Here is a 19746-nt window from a genome sequence, read left to right on the forward strand (position 1 = left end):
AGTGGATAAGAGAATGAAATAGACGATAGCTTTTAGGATGACAATTAAATAGCACTAATGTGCTAGGTGGCATGTTGGCAATGAGATTAGCGAGATGGAAGTCAAACTATAGTCATAGACTCAAAGGAAACAGGCTAGTCAATAAAATCAAAACCCACCTATAATACTACCACTTTTGTTAATTTGTTATAATTGTGTAAAAATGTCTAAACCCATGTTTGGGTATTGGTGCGTTTCACTTGCCACATGTTAGATGATATTGGTCACACATTCATTCTTTTTCACTTGTTTCGCAACATTAAATGTGTCATACTCATAAAAATATAGTGGTGGAAGTCCAAAAAAATGGGGGGACAAATGCACAATGTTGTAAATAAAAGAGTATTTCAAAAGATCTTGTCCCACATTGGAATACCAAAGGGACTTCTCATCACTTTATAATGTTTAGACTTTTATTGGGTTTGTGTTAAATTGGTAACTAATGTGGGCTCGCACATGAGAGAGAAGTTGAGTTGGGCCATTTCAGTACAAACTGATGGATTTGCACCCTCCCTTGCGCGTGGGTTAAACACGGCCCAAGATAGTTTTACTGCGGGTAAAAAGTAAAATTTACTTTTTTTTTTTTACCTATAAATAGCAGTTACTCCCACTTTAGAAAGCACACTAAAAGCTGACAGTAGAGACCTTCCTACCAGATTTCTTCTTCTACTTCTTCTTCTTTCACTCTCTGCTGGATTTACACAACATTTGCTAGTTCTGATCCTTCCTAAAATAGTTTCTTAGGACAGTGCTATTAAGCATGACTCAAGCTTCATTTTATTAGCTTTAGTTAACATTGTTTTTTGTTATTTTTCCTACACACAACACTCCCTTAACAAAGCTATTAGAAGCTATAAGAACCATGACAAAAAGCTATATGTATACTTAAGCAATATATCCTTATTGAGTGGCATTAAGAGCCTTTCAAACTCTCATTTGAAAGGTTCATCTTTTTCCTTTAAATTTTTTGATACTAAGAAAAATAAAAAACAATTACGACATACACTAACAGAAACTAACAGGAAACTAAAATTAAAAAGTAGGGTTTTTTTTTAATTCCTTAAATATTTTTGCATGACATCCTCAGTGGATGCAGACCGAGTCTGTCCACTTGGTGTTTTTAATTCATAGTTGAAAGATCTGAAAATCAATCTTAGTTTTGGAAGGCATCATCAGTAAAGATACCCTCAGAGGAGCCACTTGGTATTTGAAGTTCATTTCTCCTCGAACTCAACATCAATTACATCATGTTCAGACTTTGAAGACGAACTCGAACCTTGGCTCCCTCTTGAAAAGAAGTCACCTTGAGGCTGCCATACTATATTTCCACAACATGCACAACAAACCGTCTAGTTTTTATAGCCAACAAACTGTCTCCTACATGTAGGGCATGCTCCCTTGATGACAAGATTGTTGGCGACAGCCCCTATTAAAAGAGGACCAGCAAATGGCAGCACCCACGTTGCAAATAACAGGAAACGAAACAGCCATTCAAAAAGAGCAAACCACAGGAAGAAAATTGTTGTAAAACTTTTTCCCAGTGGAGTGTCAAGAAAATCAATGAGCTGTTTTCTGTTCCTCGGCCAATTCTTACTGCAATCGAGAGAAAAAGTCCGCTAGCACTGGGTGAGCTCGAATTCAAGATCGATTTCCCGGGCGCAGTCAGCAACAGAACGAGTGACAACGGAGAGGTGACGGGAGACAGAGTATTGGCGGTCTAGGCCCTCGGCTGTCTTCTTGGTCTCGTAAAGGAGCTGCTCGAAGCCATCATTGGCCCTCCAGGCCTCGCCGGAAGTTATGCGCTGAGCAAAAACATCAAAGTCGCTGCACCTAAAGGCCTGTACTTTGGAAACTTGGCAATGGAGAGGGATGAATTGCTTGTAAAAAAAGTAGGGTGATTATCACTTTATCCCTTTAAATTATATCACTACTATCAATTTACCCCTTAACGTTGTCTTTAGTCATTTTATCTCCACAGGTAATTCAACTCAATATGTTAACAAATTTTGGACAAAATATCTTTTTATTTTGTGGCATTATTATATTGTTATAATCACTTTATCCCTTTAAATTATAGTGATACAATCGCCTAGCTATGTTAGAAGGCCTGCAATTATGCTTATCCTTGGGCTTGTGCAATGTTATTGTTGAGACGGACTCACTTACTCTGCTCAACACGATTAAGGGTTGCAAAAGTGTCCCTGGTGTATACACGGGGAAGTAGTGAGGATCTCTACTATATTGGCTAAGGCGGAGTTCATTTTAACACACTGCTACAAAGAGGTTAACTTCACAGCAGATGGTCTTGCAAAACTTGCTGTACAGAATAAGATTTCATCAGTCTCTGAGGCTACTACGTTGCCGGCAGTAATCACGGGTTATTCGTTTAAATGCTAGGCAATTTCCTTATATTTGCCGAGTGTTCGACATGTAATTTTTCTTACCTTTGTGATGTTCTCATTTTTTAATAATATTCGCGATGGGGACCCAACCCTGCGATTAGGGTTTGCCAATTAAAAAAAATAGTGATACAATCGGTTTATTCTCTAATATTATTTTCTAGATATTTTACCATATTGATTACCTAACTAGTATTTTCAAAATGTTTTTAATGGATTTGCCCCTTTTTTATATATAATTAAAAGTAAAAAAGGTTGGAATGCTTATTCTTCCTTTTTTTCACTTTAAGAGCTCTAAAAATATAAAAATAAAAGGATTTTTCCAAATTTATTTTTCCATAATAATTAGTTCTAGAAAAGAAAAGAGATAGGAGAGAACGAGATAGAAAATTAGATTTTGCAAAGAAAGAAAACAAGGAAGAATCTAATATTACCATGGCTCCATTTGGATTTGAGAGTTTTTGAAATACTTGTTTTTCATCTACAACGCTACAGTAATACACAAACAAAAATAATTCCAAAAACACCATATCCAAACAATATATCAAAAACAACTCCAAATATACAAAAAAATATATTAATATATATTAATATATAAATATTATATACAAAAAATATATTTTGTTTAAAAAATATATACATTTTTATATAAATATTAATACAAAAATTAATATTTATAATTTGTTTAAAATAAATATATATACTTATAAAATTAATAAAATATACATACAAAAAAATAAATAAATATATTTATATATGAATATTAATATATTTTGTTTAAAATATATTTACATATATTTATGTAAATATATAAATATATTTATTTGTACATATTAATATAAATTTATAAATATATTTATTTCAAAAAATAAAATTAATAAATATATACAAAAATATATAAAATTAATAAAATATATATCAATTGATAAAATTAATAAAATATATATACAAAAAAATTTTAAAAATTAAAATTAATAAAATATATATACAAAAAATAAATAAATATAATTATATATAAATATAAATATTTTGTTTAAACTATATTTATATATATTTATGTAAATATATAAATATATTTATTTATATATATTTATATAAATTTATAAATATATTTATTTCAATTTTGTTTTATAATATGTATATTAATATATATTAATTTGTATATTTCAATTATGTATATTATATTTTATTTATATATTATAGTAATATTAATATATTTCAATTATGTATATTATATATATATTATATCATTTGAAATAAATATTATATATTTATATATAAATATTAATATTTTGTTTAAAATATATTTATATATTTATATAAATACATAAATATATATATTTCAATTTTGTTTTATAATATGTATATTAATATATATTTAATATACATATAATTAGTATATTTAATATACATATATAAATATATGTATATTAAATATATATTAATATACATACATATTATAAAACAAAATTGAAATAAAAAAATATTATATATATGAATAAAAAAATATTAATATGTAGAAACAGAGCCAGTGTATATTTAAAAAAATCCCAAAAAATTGTAAATTATAAAAATACTCAAAATATATTTTAAAAATACCTCTAAAAACAATCCAAAAAAATCTACAGTAAAAGTTTTTCATATACACAGCTGCAGTAAAGTTTTTAAAAAATACCTCCAAAAACAGCTAATCCAAACGGAGTCCATATTACTTTAACGTCATCAAGATTAGGATTGGAATTAAGTGATAAACAAAAGAGTAAAATAATTTTAAAATAATAAAACTATTGAACTCTTTCTTAGTTCGATTTTTTATAAAAAATTGAGCTCTCTCTCTCTCTCTCTTTCTCTCTCTCTCTCTCCTCTCCCCCATCGTTCTATTTTTTCTCAATATTAATAAGATTGCCAAGAAGAAAGAGATTAATATTTTGACTTTTTTCCTTGATACTAAAAAGGAGAAAAACCACTCTAAATTTTTTATTATTTTGATTATACAAAGAGGATGGTACTTTCTTCTAAAGTTTTTTAACTTGCTAAGTTGGTTTAATGATGGGATAAATTTCCTAAAAAATAACTCTAGGAGGTAAATTAATAATAAGACTATAGTTTATAAAGAAAAAGTGACAATAATTTTAAGGGCTAAACATATCTTTTTACTTGAATTAACAAATTCCGTTAACTTTGACCATTAGTTTTGGGTGTAAAATGAATAAAAAGCAATGTTAAAGGAGAAATTGATAATAGCACCAAACATTAAGGGAGTAAAGTGATAATAACCCTTAAAAAACAAAAGAAAAACAAACTTACAGATGAAAACCGTAAAGGATGAATCTTTTCTTTATAAGAAGATCTATAAATTGCAAGTAAAGAGTAGGTTGTTATCCTAATAATTGCCACTATAGTTTGTATTATTTTTCTTCTCCACCATTTTCCAACCTTAGAATTTTTCTTCTTAAATACACATAAGAGTTTCATCTTACTATTTCTTCAAAAATAAATACGGTAAAATTAAAATTACTCACAATCCCCTTGTACTTTTGTGCAATACCGTATAATCCTCCTAAAGTTTCAAAGTATCCACATAATCCTCTTATGATTTTATGTAAAGTCAAATATGGATGGAAAGCATCTCCCATTATAGTGATTGACTAACACACACTTCAACAATGCATGTGATGATATTGTAATATCCACTTAATCCACCTATGATTTTATATAAATGTTTACTTAACCTCTTGTATTTTTGCAGCTATCTATATAATCCCTCTATAGTTTATATAAAGTCAATTTAGTGCTTGAGTTATAGGACAATAATGGCATTTTAACTAATGACATTTCAGAGATTATGTAGCGTCAAATTTTCACTTTATATAAAACTACATGGGGATTATGTGGATATTTTGAGGGTCATATAGTATTATCCAAAAGCACAAAGAAATTAATGACTTGTCAGGACATCTCATTCTTTTTTCTAAGTATAAGATTGCATCTTAATTGGTACTCTATGGTAAAAAAGATTGTTATTAATAGAAGAATAGTTTGGATTATATTAGTAAGTTAAAATTCTTATCCACAATATTAACTTGTTTGCATGATCATTTGTTCATTTTTTGAAGAAATTTTAAGTACGATTTAAATGTTTAGTGGAATAGTTGGTGTATGCTACAAATTTGTCTCAGTAGCTAGTGCATCATGGTTACCAGTTACCACCAACCATTTAAAAGTAATCCTTATTAAAGTCCATTTGCAACACATGAAAGTTGTAACAAGAATTATAAGGGAATTAAAATAACTATAAAAGTCAATAAAATAAAATCTCTACCACTAGATATTTAGTAATATTAATTACTAAATGAAAAAAATTATATGTAAGGTACAACAAGAATTATATATATATTTTCACTAAATATCCAATAGATTTGGGCTATTCCATTGTATGATGTGAGTAATTTATCTTAACCTAGTAATATATCTTAAACTATCTTATAATTAATTGTAGCCCAAATTGATTCCAAAAAAGAAATAAGCACAACTAACTTAAATTTCTAAACTTTAATCCGGCCAAAACCACAAGTAATTTGGCATAATACACAAGGTCCATAACCAATCCAAAATGGGTTTCTATTTTAGCTAAAATAAGTGTCCATTAAAAAAAAACCGCTCCTTAGAGGTTCTACTTAGTTTTGTGTCTTCTCTTTTGCTCATTCTTCAGCCTTTAAATGATGATGAAGTTTTTTAACTCTCTATGAGTTATCAATTAACCTCGCCTCCTTCTGCCTCTCTCCTTACTCATGGACGACTAAAGTTTTGGGATGAAAGGAAAGACGAAAGCCCTGTTTGGACAGCAGTTTTTCAAAGAAAAATTGTTACATTTTCCGTGAACATATTTCCCTATCACCTTTTTACCTCACATGTATCAAATCGTTACAGTAATTTTTCTACCAAAAATATAGAAAAATGCAATCCGAACGAAACCTAAATTAATAAGGTTTTCTAATTTGATTCCTATGTTTGAAATTATTCTCCTTCATTGAATTTTGTTTAATGGGTTTTCACTTTTCAACCTAGTTCTTGTTATTATTTTCATTTTTTGAGTTGTTTTTGTCTGATTTTCAGATTCTTTCCTTTTGTTTTTCGCTATTTTTTTTGGCTCTTTAGTTGATTGGAGTTGACCAAGGATGATTCAGGAGAATCGTTCCTAAATCATCTATTCCTCTTCATCTTCATGTTGAATTAGGCCAAGTCGCCCGAATTTGTCTGAGTCGCTGGCAAGTCTTGCATCTCAGCACAAAGTGGAATGGTCTAGAACCAGAGGCCTCAGTTCTAGTGACCACTCATTTGAGTTGTCACAACTCTTTGGACTAGGGATGTACGCGAGCCGAGCTACTCGCGAGTAGCTCGCAAGTAGCTCGGTCAACGACTCGGCTCGAACTCGGGTTGACCGAGTTCGAGCCGAGTTTCGAGTAACTCGAATGAAAATCGAGTCGAGTTTCGAGTCGAAATAGCCCAGCTCGAGTCGAGTCGAGTAGCTCGACGAGCCGGAGTTATTTAAATAATATATTTATAATTTAAATAATATATATGTATTATAATTATAAAATGACCATTATGGGTATAAGTTATATGAAATTTACAATATATCCTTCTTTATAATAAAATCCTATAATGGCAAAAAAGTAATAACATAATTGTAAAAAGACCTAAAATGAAAAAAATTTTCGAGCCTCGAGTATCGAGTCAAGTCTCGAGCCTAAAGGAAATTTTTCGAGTCGAGTCTCGAGTATCGATTTTTTGGGCTCGCTCGAGCTCGAGTCGAGCTCGAGCTTTGGTGTATATGAGTCGAGTCGAGCTCGAGTATAGCAATACTCGAGCTCGACTCGGCTCGATTACACCCCTACTTTGGACCATGTTTGAAATTTACTTTTTGAACCATGTTTGAAATTGATGAATTATAGAAAGTGGTATTCAAATTCAAAAAGCATTGATGGGGCATTCTTATGATAAAGCAAGGCTCACATTTTCCTAGGAGCATATTCAGTAGAAAACTTTGGATTACAGTTTTTGAAGGAAAAATTTTTACATTTTCTTTAAACACATTTTTCAATCATCTTTTTACCTCATATACATCAAATTGCTAATGTATATTCTTCTACAAAAATTTAAAAAATAGCAATCCAAACGTATTTGTGTCAATTTGCAGATGTTCTTGGCTAAATTCTAGGAAATTCACCTTCGAATGTTTGTGGTTATCCCTAAACAACCAAAACAATCATCATGAGGCTTTTTAGTTAGGATTGTAGGGGAATAGATCAACCCTCTGCAATCCAACTAATGAACCATTTGATCCATTTTCATAATCCAAATTTTGTATTTTTTTTGGTCAATTGGCAACATCTATATTATCTAATTTTGTATGACCCAAATTTAAAATTCTAATAATAATTAATGCGTGCAAGGTTATAGAATTGAATGGATAAAGAATCACTACTATTGAAATCTCAAATCATGGGAAAAAGTCACACCACAATAAAATCTTACAAATACTCTTGGACTCTCTTAAGAAAAATACATCCACTAATGCTCTATTTATAATTTACTAAGAGTTGTAAAATAAGAAATCACTTACATAAAAATTTATAAAATAAAACACAAACTCCTAAATAATACAACTACTAAAAACTTGACTCCAATAAAACTAATAAATAAATAAATAGAAACTTTTAAGTTTGCTTGACTTTGCCAACATTGCCTCCCTTAAACCACACTCTCTATTGAGTCAGATCCAACTCCATTTCAAGTAACAATCTTCATTGAAAACTCTATAAATGTAAGAACAACATGTAACACTTCACAACTAACTCTCATCTTCACACATGGTAAAGAATGAACTTTGTATTTCATGAACAATTTCTTCTCAAACAAAATACTCATTTATGAAAACTCATTCATCACCAAAGTCACCAACATAAGTGTCCATGTAACGACCCAACTTGTCCCTACTAAATATAGATGGATTGGCTGCTTGCCTGGTTCTCATTAGGATTAAAAAAAATTGTAAGATTTATACATTTTAAAAATCCTAAAATCTTCATTGAAATCAATTTTTAGTAATACAAAATCACCATAGAATAGCCTAAACTTATCCATAATATACAATTAAATCTCCAATCAAGTTCACGTGCATCCAGTCCCAAGCTTTTGATACCGATTAATCCTTCATATGATCCCCTTGATAGTTCCACTAATTGAGTCTCCTCTCCTAGAAACATTTTTTTAACAAAACTTGATGAGTTAAAACCCAATGAGACTCATTGTGTATGCAAATGAAATTTAAGAAATCATTGACAAATTATTATATAAAATTATGATAGAGATTCAAAATTTGTCTATCAAATATTTGTCAATAATTATCAAATTTTTCCAAACATCTTTGATAAGATTAAAGGTTACGCAATAATATATCTATAAATTATACATAATTATCAGTAGAATGGGCTTTACCAATTCTTAGTCGGTCTATTTGACTCAAACAAATATTCATACAATTTCAAAGATTGCGTACGTGACTTGACACTTTCATAAGACACTAGATTTTGCCTACGCAGTAGCTTGCAACAAAAGGAGATACTCGAAATATCCCTAGAAAATTCAATCATACCATAAGATCAAACCTGTTGATCTTGCCGGATGGAGGTCATGGCCACTTATTACTTATCGTCAGCTCGATGCATTCTTGACTTTCATAAGTCAATATATGAAAGACCTAAAAATTCCCTAGCAGAGCCCGGTTCATAGATACCCTGGAAATTTATTTTCGATTGCACAGAACATACGTACTAGGTGTAGTATACATAAATTACTTGAATAATTTTAGAATTCATAAGCCAGGTTTACCAATCCCACTACAATTTCAAAAAATTCATATTTTCATAAATATTCAAAAACTCAAACTCAAACTATTTGCACAATAATCCATGAGGTATGAAAATTAATAGTTTAAAATTATAAAATCTCTATCATGTATTACAAGATTTGAAATTTCACCACACAAATGTTTCCACATTTGAAACATAATTTGGCAAATATAATAACAAAATTCATTTGCAAAACACATGAACTTCAAATAACTTTTCAAAAGGAGTACTCACCTTCAAATTTCAAAGTTCATTTTGTAATGAAATCAGTTGAGCTTTCACTCATTTTTCTTTACTGAACTCTCACACTTTTCAATTTTCTTAGGATTCTTGTCCCCTTTTAATCTTTTATAGTAGCCTCTACTTCCTTCATCATGAATTAGAATTATTAAAAATTTTTATAATCTCCCTTCGTTAACTCCCCAAACAATTACTATGTTGGTTACAAAAGAATCCTTAATGTCTTCCAAACTTTTCATTGCTTGTTTTGTCTCATTTCCTACAAAATTCCTTTGATGCCTCCAAACCATAATTCTATTGTAGTTACAAATTTCTCAAATTTTTCACATTTTTCCTCTACGAATTAGCATTTGTTTTAGATTAACTTCTAGAACAATAATTGTAAACTTATCTCTTCATTAGTTCATGCTAATATTGTGTATTAAATCAATACTTGTTACTTCCCTAATTATTTCTAACTTTAATTCTTTTAAATTACACAAGAAATGTCTAGATCCGTGAAACTCCTCACATTTTCTTTTCTTTCTAATTTCCTAGTATTCAATTTCTACTCCTAGTATTCAATTTATCCTTATCATTGCATAATTGATTATTTCTAATTCAATAATTTCATTTCTTGTATTTATTTCTTCCTAATAAGTTTAACTAATCATATTCTTTAATGTTTCTAATGATTCAATTTTACAAAAATGGTTCATAGATTTGCAATTAAAAATTTTCTTCCCAAATAAAATTAATCTCTATAACATGATAGATTTTAAACTAATATGTCTAAATTTTAAAATAAAATTATGGGGTGTCATAGGCCAAGTATACAAAATCATAGATTATTTTTGGCAAAAATTATCACCATCAAACAATTCAGAATAGCCACTACCATAATTAGTAAAAGACTTCACACTATCAATAAACGAGCAAAATATTTTTCAATTCCAATGAAATCCATATTAATAAAATCAAACATCTTCCTATCACCTTGAAGAGAGTTCGATGCAATAAATTTTTCAAGGGTTAATTACAATTTGCCCCCTTGAACTTGACCATTTATAACACTTTGCCCCTTGAACTTTAAATATATACACTATGCCCCCTTCATTGACTAGTCAAATGTTATTGATGAATTCTCCATCCAAAATTTTAACAAACTGACATCAATGCCCTTACATAATAGTCCTAGAATAGTGCTATACTTTTAATTGGAATATGAAACATTTTATTAGGAAAAACACTGTCATATGATTTAAAAAAAATAAAAGATGGTATAATACCAAAGAATTAAAAACTAGTATTGTGGAGAAAAAAAGAATTTATAAATTTATAAAACACCTGCACAAGTTTTCCATCGCTTATCTGTCTTCCTTTAAATTGTAAACGGATTAGTTTTGATAATTTTCATTGACTTTGCAGCTGTCACAAGATTTTCACAAGTCAACAAGATGCTATTTAGTAATTTTGTATCACATTCTTACCTTGCTTTGTGTTTGTTTGCATTCTACATTTTAAAAAAATTGAAAACTCTCTAATACATTTTTCAATATATTTTTATTTTTAATCATGTTTTTATTTCATATAAAACACATTAAAAATTGCTACAATAAAAAATATAAGCAAATAATTTTCATTCCAAATGCACTAATTAATTTTATTTCATTTAAAATAAGTATTGCTAACGGCATTGAAATAAATATATTGGTTTGCTTAGACTTCTTTTTTGTGAATTATCTAATTCATTTTAAGGCTAAAAGATAGAAATGCATAACGTAATTGTGTTTAGATGCATTTAGCTACTATTAAAGAAATGGGTATTTGTTATGTTACAATTATTATGTGTGTTTAAGAATTAGTTAGGGATATTTTGGTCATGAAAAATATGACTTTATCTTAACCTTGTCAAAAAGTTGACCATACAGGGTAAAATATACTCCCTCCGTCCTAGAAAGTGTGTCGCACTTCGGAACTTGCAATTATTATCAATAGTGCAAGAATTTTAAATGATTTGTGTTTAAGTTTTGGTAATACCTCGCTTGACTTTCAATGTATTCATACATGGTTGAATGATAAAAAAAGCCACAAGGTGTGATAAGATATGTGGGACCTAAAAGAATGAAATGTCTCCACACTACTTTAGAGAAAAGTGTCATGCACGATTGTTATTTGCATTTCACGTGGGAGTCACGAACTATTAAGTGCAGTATTGGTACTTGGTAAGTGCATAATTAGGCCAACTAAAAGATAAGAAAGGGTTGTCACATTGAAGGGTATGGAACAGAAATGTGTGAAAGTTATCATTGTCAATTTTAGTAAGTGACAATCATTTTGGGACAAATAAAAAAAAAGTATGACACTATCAATGGGACGGAGCGAGTATATATTTGGAATTTAGAGGGGCAAAGTGTTACAAGGGTCCCAGTTTAGGAGGACAAAGTGTAATTAACCTATTTTTCAACAACTACTTCTTTTTCTTTACTTCTAAACCAAAATTTTCTTCCTCCTTTACTAAATCAATACATTCTCCTTCTTGAACAAATTTATCAGTCACAATTTCTCCAAACAAGGTATACAAATCAAAATTGTTAACTGATTCAAAATTTTCAAAAACACCCACATCATCAACAAGTCTATCATTTTCAAAATCTACAATCTAATTCCAACAACCAAATTTTGGCTTGAAAGTATAATCCTTCTCAATAGTCTACAAAACATAATAAACATCCTTCCAAAATCTTCAGGTATTTTGGTACGATGAACAAAAGTTTTGTAAATATTTTCTGCCATTATTTTGATCATCACATAAAAAATAATTGTCCATTCTTCTTGAAATCATGTTTTGGTAACACTTGAAACAATCCAACAAAGAAAATAATCCAAATTATATTGTTCAATATATTTTTTTTTCATTTTAAAAATCAAACTAAGTCAATATAGAAAAATTTTCACCATTAACCGAATTTCTAAAAAATTTTGCCATTATTTTGTTAGAATGAGTTGTAGATGGTAGGTGGTAGTTGTAAATATCTTGTTTAAATTTAAATGTGTATCCACTATAGATTTGATTAGGATAATTATTATCAATTAGGTGGTTGTTAGATAGTAGGATAATTACTATTCTGTTGTAAGCCTATATATTTGGGCATTTTACCATTATAACTTTAGAAGAGAGAGAAAGCAATATAGAAAATTTTTCCAATCTCTTTTTTCTAGTTTCTATTCTTTCTAACATGGTATCATTGCAAGGATTCTAGGGTCTCTACTCAAGGTGCTACTCTGATAATTACCTTCAACAAGAAGTCATGGTGGAATCATTTGAAATTATGTAATGTGGGAAAGGACAAACTGTCATAGTTCTTGAAGACTTGGCCACACAGATGATGAAAGGCCTGAATAGATGTCAGAAACCTACACCAAGCAGTGATTCATCTATGGTTCAGATTGGCATTAACTTGGATGACACCAACTATGGCTCTTTGGTCCTACGTTATCGAAATGTATATTTCAGACAAGGATGAGTTGGGATATATCAATGGTGAACTCTCTCAACTTTCACCAATAGATCCGGTATCTCGATTGTGGTGGATTGAGAACTCTATTGTGAAAGAATGGTTGATAAACAATATGGATCCATTCTAAATTAGTAACTTCATTTGTTTTCTTAGGTCTAAAGTGGTATGGGATGCTATTGCTACCACATACTTCGATAGAGCAAACACATCCAATTGTATGATTTGAGGCAAAGACTGACTGGGATGAGCCAAGTTGGATGACCGATTGAGAAGCACTACAACAATCTGCAAGGCTCGTGGAGAGAGATTGACTTTCGTCAGCCAAACTCATTGGAGTATGCTGTAGATATCAACAAGTATAACTCTCTAATACAGAAAGAGAGGGTGTACAGTTTTCTTGATAGGTTAGATGACCGATTAGATCGGATTCGCAGTGATATATTATGAATGAAACCATTTCCAATAGTAGAAGAAGCATATGTTTATGTTTAGCGTACAGACACAAGATAATCGGTAATGTTGACAGGGGAAGAGAACACAATCGACTCTGTCATGGCATCTAAGCACATAAAAAATGGCTAATTATGTTATCCCAAACACCAAGATATAAGTCGATAGGGATAGCTGCACTCGTTGCAATAAAATAGGACACATGTATATATGTTTCAAATTATATGGGTATTCAACCTAGTAGAAGGGACAAAAAGGAAAAAATCGATGAGCAGGTAGATTGAACGCTGATGATCAATATGAAAGTTTTTGGAAAAGTTGCCACTGTAATTGTTGAATCAGTGACATCTTCTACAATTCTCAATATTACACAAGTGTTTTCTGCCTATGTTTCAAAGGCCTATCAGTACCAAGGTAATCATATCTCAAATCGATGTGATAGGGATTGAATTGTCAACTCAAAAGCTACCAATCATATAACTTTTGATCTGAATGATTTCTCATGTGTCACTCAACCAAGAAGGTCAATGATCTCTAATGCCAACGGTGTTCAGTATCCAGTTACATGGGCTAGAATTGTTATGTTGTTTTCATCTCTTCTTCTACCCAATCCTTTATTGATTCTCTCTCTATCAAATAAACTACTATCGATGAGTTAAATAGTTGTCGATCTTAACTTTGTGACACTGATGTATCCAACTTTTTTATTTTTTTTAGAATATTCTCACCGAGGAGATAATTGATCGTGGTACTAGGAGGAGGGATTTATACTATATGAATGATTTCAATTTTGGTAGAGCAAATTAGATGAGAAGTACTGACAACACTAAAGAGCAAGAGATTCCATCATGACATTGGTGATGAGTGCATTCATCCTTTGGATACATGAAATATCTATTTTCAGACATATTCATCAGTATCAATGTTGCCACTATGAAGTGTGAAACAAGTATTTTAACAAAGAGTCATCAAGTCCACCACCCAATTAGTTCTAATAAATGTAATATACCTTTTGCTCTATTGTACTCTGCTGTTGGGGGACCTGAACCGATTATTTCATCTATGGGTATTAATTGGTTTGTAATCTTTATAAATGATTATACTCATATGATTTGGCTGTATCTATTGAAACAAAAAAAATGAAGTGCTAGACATTTTCAAATGATTTTATATAATGATTTGTACTCAATTTTCAATTACAATCAAGGTTCTCTAATCTAATAATGGTGGTGAATATGACAATCGACCACTACAGGATTTCTTCAACACTAATGGCCTCATACATGAAACCTCATGTACTCAGATTTCATAGCAAAATGAAGTAGTTGACAGGAAGAATCAGCACATTTTAAAAATAGCGTGTGCCCTGCTGATTAGGGCGAATGTCTCACGTTGATATTGGTCTAATGCAGCTATCACAACAGTTCACTTGCTGAAAATATTGTCTTCAAGGGTCATAGATTTTTGGACTCCATTGCAGGCTCTATTACAGCATTTTACTCTACCATCAATGCTAATACTTCCAGCATGAGTGTTTGGGTGTGTGACTTTTGTCAAGCTGCATAAGAAACAGCAAAATAAATTAGATCCTTGTGTAGTTTGCTGTATTTTCTTAGAATATGCTATATACAAAAAGGGTTATCAATGCATTGATCCAACCATAATAAGATGTATGAAACTGTGAATGTTACCTTTTAGAATTTAAAACATTCTTCTCATCATTAGTATCCAATTTTACACTTTAGGGGGAGACAAGGAATAAGAAAGAGTAGGATTGGTCAGGATTAGCATGACAGTTAGATGGAGTTGATATTGATGTTGATGAGACTATAGACATGTCGCTACCAATGATGCTGATGTAGAAGCCGATAAATTCGAATGTGATACATCTCTTGATACCGTTGATATAACCCCCTCTGTTTCAGTACCTGACTATTCATCTCCTGAGAATATTTTTGAGGTAAGTGCTATGATATCCTAGTATTTATTTTGATACTACTGGTTGTGATAGGATGTAAAATTGTCATTCAATTTATGTTTATTTTTCCTTTTATTTTAGCCAAATATTGTATTAATTTATGGATTCTACTTATATTTGGTTAATGGTGCTAATTGTAGGAAAATAACCAAAACATGATTAAAAGGGGCAATTTCCAGCTAATTTGGTGGCGGCACATTCAAGTCCAGATTCTCGGGATTTATTGCACGTGAGTGGCTTCCAAAAGTGCATCAAATAGCTGGCTACAAATTAGGAAGCTAGTGGGCCACTCCCAAGAAAAAGGAAAGCTGAGGAAGTTGACTTGTAATAGGGCTTTCTTTTTAGAAGTTGATTGGTATTAAGATACCAATCAATTAGGAGTCAAAGTAGGAAGAAATCGTGGGACATTGATTCATCAATTGTGGTGGCTGGAAACGAAAAAACAGAGCATTGTACTTGTCTTTTGACTTTTTCCTTTTGTGGCCGACTTGGGAGGGACATCAGTTTTTCTTCATGTTTGGCTAGGAAACGAAATAGCAAAGCATTCTTGTCTTTCACTTTTCCTTTTTGGCCGACTTTTGGGGAGAAACGAATTGAAAGCTTTTCCCAATTATTTGCATGGCTGGTTCTCCATTGATGGAGAACTAATTTCATACTTTTAGTCAAGGAGACAACTAAAGATTTGGTTCAACAATAACTGTGAGATCTAAATTATTTTAACTGTTTCTTTCATTTATTGGTATTTGTATATTTTCTGCTTTTGATTGTTAAAGCTATTGTTTATGATTGAATAGTTGCGCAATATTTAATTATTCACGTAGTTTATTTGCTAATTGGGAGTAGTTGAATCCGTAATTGTTCGATTACTTCCGTCCCGATAGCAACTGGCGTAATTGAGTTTATGTCAGGAAAACAGACGATCAAACTTAAACAAACTCTCGTAGCGCGTTTGTTAGTTAGAGTTGGGTTTTTCTAATTCTTAATGCAATCTAGAAATTAAATCCCACGGTCGTACCTAGGGTTATTTCCTGGTTAGAGAAATAGTCAACGGTCGTACCTTAACTATCGAAAAAGTAAGGAGATGCTGGTTATTTATCGCGTGTATGACAGTTATAACCAATATATGGATAAATGTTAGAATTATATTTGAATCGATGATCAGTTGCATGAACCATTTTTGAAGTGTATCCTTGGCTAGAGTTTCCCTGATTATTTCTCTCAATTAATTATTTTTCGCATTTGATTTATCTAGTTAGCAATTCATTAGCATTTAATCCTAAAACCCCCCATTTGTCTTGATTCGAAAGAAAATAAACTTTTTCCCAGTCCCTGAGGAGACGACCCTGCTTGCTACTATCTACTAGTTAGTAAATTTTGTCAGTTAATTAATTCTGGTATATCGGATTAAGCAAACTCTTCGAAACCAGGGTGAATCAAGTAACCCATTGCATATCTAGAGTTATTGCTCCAGTACTTGGAATTGATTATTGACTGTTTTTTGTGGTAGTTAGGTTTTTTTTTTATTATTATCGCACAGGCTCGGCACCTGTAAGGTTGATATGTGTTACCTAACAGGTTCAATCGTAGCAAGCCATCAGATCGATATTCTTCAGAAGCCTATGCAAAACAATCCAAATGCCCTATTACAAATTATGTTTCAATCCACTGATTATCAGAGTCGCTGGAGGCCTTTGTATATAATGTGTCATCGGTCGATATTCCAAATGACATGCACGCAGCTCTCATAGATCTAAATTGGAGTCAAGCTATAAAAGATGAGATGTTAGCATTGCAGAAAAATGACACATGGACATTAGTCTTACTATCAAAAGGAAAGAAAACTGTAGGATGCATATGGGTTTACACAATTAAGTATAAGGCTGATATAAAGCCCGGCTTATAGTTGAGGGGTGTACCCAGACCTATGGCATCAATTATCAAGAGACATTCTCACTAGTGGCAAAATTGGATACGGTCAGAGTTCTGCTCTCTCACTAGCAGCCAATTTAGATTCGTCGTTGTATCAATTTGATGTAAACAAAAATGCTTTTTTGTATGGTGACCTTGAGGAAAAGGTATACAAGAATATTCCATCTTGATATTCTACAACATTAGAGACAAATGCTGCCTACCAATTGCAAAAAGTAGACAGCTTAAACGAACTTAAACAATGCTAACAGCTGACCACACTCTATTCTTGAAGTATTGACTTGGTGGGGCAACAACTTTGATAATCTATGTCGATGACATGATTATCATAGGTAATGATAAAGAAGAGATATCTAAGCTACAAGATCAATAGATAGTTGAATTTGAAATCAAAACTTGGGGAATCTCAAATATTTTTTTGGAATTGAAGTGGCAAGATCGGCAGAAAGCATCGTCCTTTTTCAATGGAAGTATGTTTTTGATCTCTTAGTAGAAGTAGAGTTACTAGATTGTAAATCTACTGGCAAGCCGATTATACAGAATCATAAACTTGGAGAGTATTTGGATTATAAGCCAACCGACAGAGAAAGATATTAGAGGTTAGTCGGTAAGTTGATCTACATGCCCCATACTTACCCCGATATTGCCTATGCCATTAGTATGGTCAGCCGATTCATACATCCAGCCAATAAATGGCATGTGAAAGTTGTGATGCGGATCGTTCAATATTTAAAAGGATTCTTCTGGAAAAGGTCTCCGATTTTTCAAGAACAACCATCTCAATATTGATGGTTATCCTAACGCTGATTGGGTAGGAGACATTGTCAATCAAAAATCAATTTCAAACTACTTCACCTTTGTCAGTGGTAATGTGATCATGCAGAGTAAAGAGATAAAAAGGTGTTGTCTTTGTCTAGTGTAGAAGCAGAATTCATAGGGATGGCAAAGGATGTGTGCGAACTGTTATGGGTTAAGAGACTAATGGCCGAGATCGGCTTTGCTCCAAAATAAAAAATGAACATGTTCTATGATAATAAAGCTGCCATCGACATCAGCCATAATCTAGTCCAGCATGACCGTACAAAGTACATTGAAGTGGTTCGACACTTTATCAAATAGAATTTCGAAGATAAGGTGATACGATTCTCATTTATGAAGTCTGAAGATCAGTTGGCTGACATGCTCACAAAAACTGCGTCGACTAGGAACTTCTACAACTCGCTTGACAAGTTGGACATGTACGATATCGATGCACCAATTTGAGGGGAAGTGTTGGAATAAGTTGTAGATGGTAGGTGGTAGGTGATAATTGTAATTATATTGTTTAAATTTAAATGTGCATCAATTATATACTCCCTCCGTCCCATTTTGATAGTCCTATTTTCCTTTTTCGTCTGTCCCAAATTATAGTCCACTTTCCAATTGAAGAATGTAGTTGTATTTTAATTTTCCTAAAATACCCTTATTCAATGTAAGTTGTTGTTACTATAAACCTACCCCATTTAATGAGAGTTTATTTTTTTTTTACCATCAATTCAAGTTCTCATAAAGTTGTACTCTAATTAATGTGAGGGTATTTTAGGAAAATAGTTACCTAAATTGATTGTTCCAACAAAGTTAACTACTTTTTCTTAAACTGTGTGAAAAATAAATTAGGACTATCAAAGTGGGACGGAGGGAGTATTTGATTAGGATAATTATTATCAATTAGGTGGTTGTTAGCTGGTAGAATAATTACTATCCTGTTGTAAGCCTATATATATATATATATATATATATATATATATATATGAGCATATGGGCATTGTACCATTATAACTTTAAGAGAGAGAGAGCAATACAAAAAAATTTCCCAATCTTTTTCTTCTAGTTTCTTTTCTTTTTAACATAGTTAACAATTCATATTCCTGAACAAATTTTTTCTCCCTCTTCTATCAAGTTTTCCTAATCACTCTGTCTTATTAACCAATCAAATTCCTCAATCTGACAATCCACAGCAATCAACAAATTCAATAGAATTCTTCTTTGATCTCTGTCATAGCACCCACAACAATCTGATAATTTTTGAACCAATTTTATGGTCCAATCTTCATCAACTAGATAGTTCAGGACTAATGTTGTGATTTAATTCGATCAACTGAGTATTTTCTTGCAAACCTTGCGCTCTAATTTTCTGACAGCGAAAATGTCCAGACCTATTCTCATGGTCTCGTGATACCAATTCTACAACCCAAATTCAGTGTTCTAATAATAATTAATGTGTGTGAGGTTACAAAATTGAATGAATAAAATAATCA

The 19746-nt window shown here is 31.4% G+C and overlaps 1 pseudogene; it reads right to left on the reverse strand.

The window, feature by feature from the left end:
- Window positions 1-1100: 1100 nt before the first annotated feature.
- LOC113771086 lies at window positions 1101-19654 on the reverse strand (annotated as a pseudogene).
- Between the last annotated feature and the right edge of the window lie 92 nt (window positions 19655-19746).

This window comes from Coffea eugenioides, chromosome 5, assembly GCF_003713205.1.
Source record: "Coffea eugenioides isolate CCC68of chromosome 5, Ceug_1.0, whole genome shotgun sequence".
NCBI lineage: Eukaryota > Viridiplantae > Streptophyta > Magnoliopsida > Gentianales > Rubiaceae > Coffea > Coffea eugenioides.